The sequence below is a fragment of the Chlorocebus sabaeus genome, chromosome 17 (assembly GCF_047675955.1).
Source record: "Chlorocebus sabaeus isolate Y175 chromosome 17, mChlSab1.0.hap1, whole genome shotgun sequence".
NCBI classification, from domain to species: domain Eukaryota; kingdom Metazoa; phylum Chordata; class Mammalia; order Primates; family Cercopithecidae; genus Chlorocebus; species Chlorocebus sabaeus.
In genome coordinates this window covers 53,076,161-53,082,160 of record NC_132920.1, presented here as the reverse complement: position 1 = coordinate 53,082,160, position 6,000 = coordinate 53,076,161, and the positions used below count along the sequence as shown (strand labels likewise).

General features: G+C 44.5%; 1 pseudogene; it reads left to right on the top strand.

Moving 5' to 3' along the window:
* The first annotated feature begins 259 nt into the window (after positions 1-259).
* LOC119626927 (U6 spliceosomal RNA) lies at positions 260-359 on the top strand (annotated as a pseudogene).
* Positions 360-6,000: the final 5,641 nt, after the last annotated feature.

Sequence of the window (6,000 nt, the reverse complement as noted above, 5' to 3'; positions counted from 1 at the left end):
TTTCCTAAAAAATGGTGAGGTAAGGAGGCAGGGGAATGTTGACACCAGAAGGGATCAGAATGTTAGATAGACATACTCTCCCACGAAGGAAATGACTTTTAACATCATTCTTCTCCAGTTCATATTTTTCCTTTGACTTATGTCAGTTTGCTGATGCCAAAAGTTTGGTTACACCATGTTGTAAACATCAAGCTACTTTACCTCTCTGTGCCTCAGTTTCCTTATGCTATTTTCATACTTATATAGCTTAATAATACCAGTGCTCCCTTCAACACATATACGAATTGGAATGATAGAGAAGGTTAACATGGCTTCTGTACAAGGATGGCATGCAAGTCAGTGAAACATTCCATGTATTTCTTAATATGTTCAGTAGCAGACTACGCTGACTATAGTTAATAACAATGTATTGTATGTTGCAAAATAGCTAGAAGAGAGGACTTGAAATACTCCCTAACACGTGAAACAGTAAATACTCAAGGTGAGGGACACCCCAAATACTCTGACTCAATCATTACACATACTATGCGTGTAGCCAAAATATCATATGTACCAACAAATATGTACAACAACTACAAATTTATAGTACATTTCATGAAGAGGTTGTGAGAACTAAATGTTTGGAAAGATGCCGGATACACAATAAGTGATAAATAAAAGTCCACAGTAGAACGGCTGGGCACAGTGGCTCACGCTTGTAATCTCAGCACTTTGGGAGGCTGAGGTGGGTGGATCACCTGAGGTCAGGAGTTCGAGACCAGCTTGGACAACATGGCGAAACTCCCTCTCTATTAAACATACAAAAATTAGCTGGGCATGGTGGCACATGCCTGTAGCCCCAGCTACTCAGGAGGCTGAGGCACAAGAATCGCTTGAACCGGGGAGGTGGAGGTTGCAGTGAGCCGAGATTGCGCCACTGCACTCCAGCCTGAGCGACAGAGCAAGACTCTGTCTCAAAAAAAAAAAAAAAAGTCCACAGTAGAAGAACTGGGCAAATGGATGAAACTAGATAGGGTAGATACCAGAAGGATAGAACTGTAGGTGTAGAAGTTCATCCATTAGGTAGAACAAGGCATCTCGTAGGCTGTGAATTGGAAACCACAGGTAATAGTCTAGGCAAACTTGTCAGCCCTGAGAGTCTGGCATGGTCACCCCAAACCAAAGGCAGCATGATAATGCTCCCTCCCTGGTTCCCGAACATGTAGAAATATGAAGGTGTGGGTTATGGTTGATATTGTGACTGGGATGTGACTGGCATCTTGCGTCTGGGAATTCTGTGCATGGGACAGTCTGACCCAAATAATTATCCTGCTTAAAATGCCTAAAGCATCACTATTGATGAAAAAAAAACAAAAAACAAAAAACAAAAACCCAGAATGATCTCAATAGGCAGGCCTCAGAGTGTCAGGGAATGCAAGAGTAGAGATACTGAGAAATCCAATCATTAGTGGTTGAGGTCAGTTCCCAAGTAACAGGGCCTCTAGCCACCTGGCTTAAGGCAGGATTCCTGTCTCTAGGGGAGGAGGCACAGGGTGGAAAGAGTGACGTAGAACTCAGATTTTATAGGAGTGGAGACAAAGACTCCAGATGCTGAACACGTAGGGCTCTTCATGCAGTACCGTGGTCAACAGGCGTGTCTCTGAGTTCTACCCCAGCTCTGCTACTACTTACATTTCTGTGTGATATCATTTGTCTGAGTCTTGATCTCCTTCTCCACAAAAGAGGTATAAGAATAGTACCTATTTGATAGGGATGCTGTATGGATCAAGGGTGATAATACAGACAGGTGCTTAAGCGTGGCGCCTGATTCATTCTAAGTGTGCAATCAAGGGAAGCTACTAAGATTATTGTTATTAATAACAATGACAGAGATCCAGTTAGGGAATGTGGCCAGGCAAGGTGGCTCACACCTATAATCTCAGCACTTTGGGAGGCTGAGGCAGTGGATCACTGGATCCCAGGAGTTCGAGCCCAGCCTGGGCAACACAGTGAGACCCTGTCTCTACAAAAAGTTTTTTAAATTAGCTGAGCGTGGTAGCATGTGCCTGTGGTCCCAGCTACTTGGGAGGCTGAGGTGGGAGGATAGGTTGAGCCCAGGAGGAGGAGGCTGCAGTGAGCTGAGATTGCGCCACTGCACTCCAGTCTGGGTGACAGAGCAAGACTCCGTGTTAAACAACAAAACAAAACAAAAACAATTAGGAGAATTTGGGTAATAAGTTGGGACCTTGGCCTTAAGAAAACAAAAATACCCTTACTAGACTGGGACATCATGTTCACAGCTCTATCAGAGTGTGGAGCCAGAGCTTCTCAGCGCCCTCCTGTGTCCGAGCAGGGTTGGTGCTTGGAACAAGGATGGCTGTGATGCTGCAGCTGGAAACCCAGCAGGTCTTTCTATGAGGAGAGGGAAAGTGGAATATCCCAACTTGGCCGTGAAGGAACTAGCAGCCTCGCTGGGGAGCCAGAACCAACACTCATCAACAATGAAAAGCAATAGCCCGATGTGGTGGTGGGCACCTGGAATCCCAGCTGCTTGGGAGGCTGAGGGGGGAGAATGACTTGAACCCAGGAGTTTGAGTCTACCCTCGGCCACACAGGGAAATCCTATCTCCAAAAAAAGCAAAACAAAACCAATCAACCGAACACATAAAACAACTAAAAGCAATAGCATGTAAAATAGGATTGCAAATAAAAATGATATCTTTTTGTTCTGTATGGGAACAAAAAGATATGGGAAAACAAAAGTTTGAAAGGACATGCCCAATATGTTAACAGTGGAAACCTATGGGAGATGAAAATATGAGTTTTTTTAAAATCATGAATTTATTTTGTAATTTAAAAACACTGTTAGTTCCAAGTGATACAAGACAGCATATAATTCAGAGTTAAGAGTTCAACATTGCCGGGCACCGTGGCTCATACCTGTAGTTCCAGCACTTTGGGAGGCCAAGGCAAGCGATTTCTTGAGCCTAGGAGTTCAAGACCAGCCTAGGCAACATGGTGAAACCCCATCTCTACAAAAAATACAAAAATTAGCAGGATAGCGGGACGTGGTCATGTGCACCTGTAGTACCAGCTACTTGGGAGGCTGAGGTGGGAGGATCGCTTGAGCCCAGGAAAGCAAGACCATAGTGAGCCATAATCACATCACTGCACTCCAGCCTGGGTGGCAGAGTGAGATCCCGTCTCAAAGAAGAAACAAAAGAGTTCTACAGCATCACAGAAATAAGAAATCATGTGTTCTAGAATAGTGTGGGAAGCTCTCATAAGGAGCTCTCGTAAGGATTTATTGCCTGTTGACACTAAATCCACTCTTTACTCTGCTTTGTGATTCTGGTGCTAGACCCTGTAGACATCCTCTTTCACCAGCTGGCATAATTTTAGGCTTTGTCCTCAAACAATGTATCTGAGGGATGGAGAAATGTCCTCCTGACCAACAAAAGGATTACAGAAAGGAGACCAAGACTGGCCAGATAAAGTACAATAAGATCAGGCAGGGTTGGCCAGGCGTGGTGGCTAACGCCTGTAATCCCAGCACTTTGGGAGGCTGAGGCGGGTGGATCACCTGAGGTTGGGAGTTCAAGACCAGCCTGACCAACATGGAGAAACCCCATCTCTACTAAAAATACAAAATTAGCCGAACTTGGTGGTGCATGCCTGTAATCCCAGCTACTCGGGAGGCTGAGGCAGGAGAATCACCTGAACTCAGGAGGCAGAGGTTGTAGTAAGCCAAGATAGCGCAATTCACTCCAGCCTAGACAACAAGACTGAAAATCCATTTGAAAAAAAAAAAAAAATGAAGCAGGGTCTTAAACTTCAGGCAGGAAAGGAATTTGTTCATGAACTGAAAGACAAATGGGAACTCTATTAAGGGCCGCTGAATGCAACTATGAGGCGTTCCAAGCCTTTTGCCTTCTGGTCTTCTCATCTCTGCTTCCTAATCCTCATCCTTGAGAGTCTGGACCTTCCTGACAGGTACTGATCCCTCGTCATGCTGTCCAAGATATTGTCACTCCCCTAAACACCTTCTTCCAGTCCTTCGTGCCTTGATAAATATCTATTTGTCCTTCAAAAGGCTCATCAAGCATCATTTTGGTGGGTTTCTCTGGTTCTCCTCCCTCCAGCTTAATAGCCTTCTCATTTATATTACTTCTATTCTATGCATCAATTTTAAATGGCCTTATTTAGTAGCTTTGTTCATCTTTTCTACTAGAATGAACTTCTTTTTTTTTTTTTTTTTTGAGACGGAGTCTGGCTCTGTGGCCCAGGCTGGAGTGCAGTGGCCGGATCTCAGCTCACTGCAAGCTCCGCCTCCCGGGTTTACGCCATTCTCCTGCCTCAGCCTCCCCAGTAGCTGAGACTACAGGCGCCCGCCATCTCGCCCAGCTAGTTTTTTGTATTTTTTTAGTGGAGACGAGGTTTCACCGGGTTAGCCAGGATGGTCTCGATCTCCTGACCTCGTGATCCGCCCGTCTCGGCCTCCCAAAGTGCTGGGATTACAGGCTTGAGCCACCGCGCCCGGCCTAGAATGAACTTCTTAATGGCTTTCATTCTCTCTTGTGTTGCCAAGGCCTAGCAGACTACCTAGAACAAAACAGATGAACTGAACTGATTTAGGCTGTACTGCGGATGTCACTGAAAGTAAGAATAGCACTGAGAGTATCTCTAGAAGAAAGAATTGGGGTTTTTTGTTTGTTTTTTTGTTTTTTGTTTTTTTTTTTTTTGAGATGGAGCCTTATTATTACTCTGTCATCCAGGCTGGAGTGCAGTGATGCGATCTCAGCTCACTGCAACCTCCGCTTCCCGGGTACAAGCAGTTCCCTGTCTTAGTCTCCCAGGTAGCTGGGATTACAGGCGTGTGCCACCACACCTGGCTAATTTTTGTATTTCTAGTAGAGACGGGGTTTCACCATCTTGGCCAGGCTGGTATTGATCTCCTAATCTCATGATCCGCCGACATCAGTCTCCCAAAGCGCTAGGATTACAGGCGTGAGTCACCACGCCCAACCAAGAATTGTGTATTTTTAGGGGATTAGAACACTCAGAAGTAGTGGGACATTATTGCTAGGGTTAAGATAGCATTTCAGTATTTCTGGTAGAGAGGATGTTGACTGTCCACTGTCTATTCCAGTAAATTTCCTCACCATAATATCTCTCTCTCTCTGTCTGTCTTCTCTCTCTCGCACACACGAGAGAGAACTATGACCTGCCGCGTAAACAGTGGGAGAATTAGGACCTACTGTGAATCGTCTGCCTGGGGCCCAACCTGTAACATCACAAGAAGAAAAACTCTGTACTTCCTCATGAGGTTCTTTTCAATGTCCGTTTTAGTTCGAATGTCCTCATAACATAAAGGGAGGGGGAAGTTCAGAGATACATCATAGAATATTCATCACATTGCTGGCATTCTGAGAAGAATCAGGCTGGTTAAGTGACTCCCAGGCTGCTCTTACCTATCCAGAGCCTAGAGCATCTAGATTTTGATTGGCCCATTGCCAGAACTCATTAGCATAGTGTACCCTGACCTGGAGTAGGGAACAGCGTCTGCTCAGAAAATGACCAGAGCCTGCTGGGACTTGAACCAGCAGTAAGATTTTCACGACACAGTTCTGTCTGCTTCTCCGTAAGAAGTTAGAAGGTAAGGAAGCCAGAAATCCCATGGAGAGGCAAATGTAAGGGATGCGGCAATGACCACTCCATTCCTACAGGGTTTCATTTGTTCTAGTTCATTTTTCTGTAGAAATGATGAAAATTGAATATAGTTTGCGCAAGTCGCTTTTAAAAAACTAGTCTTGACAAGTGTAGTTTTTCAGTCCTAGAAGAGGAAAACAGAGTTTACTTAAGGGCTGTAAAATGGTTTTTGCTTATTTCCTATGTTTTGTTCTTAACTTTTAGGGAAATATTAAATTAATGCTCATTCGCTTAGCAAATGTTAATATCGGGAGAAACTCTAAAAAATAACATAGTTGTTCTGTAATGAAATTTTCTGTATTATTCTTCCCT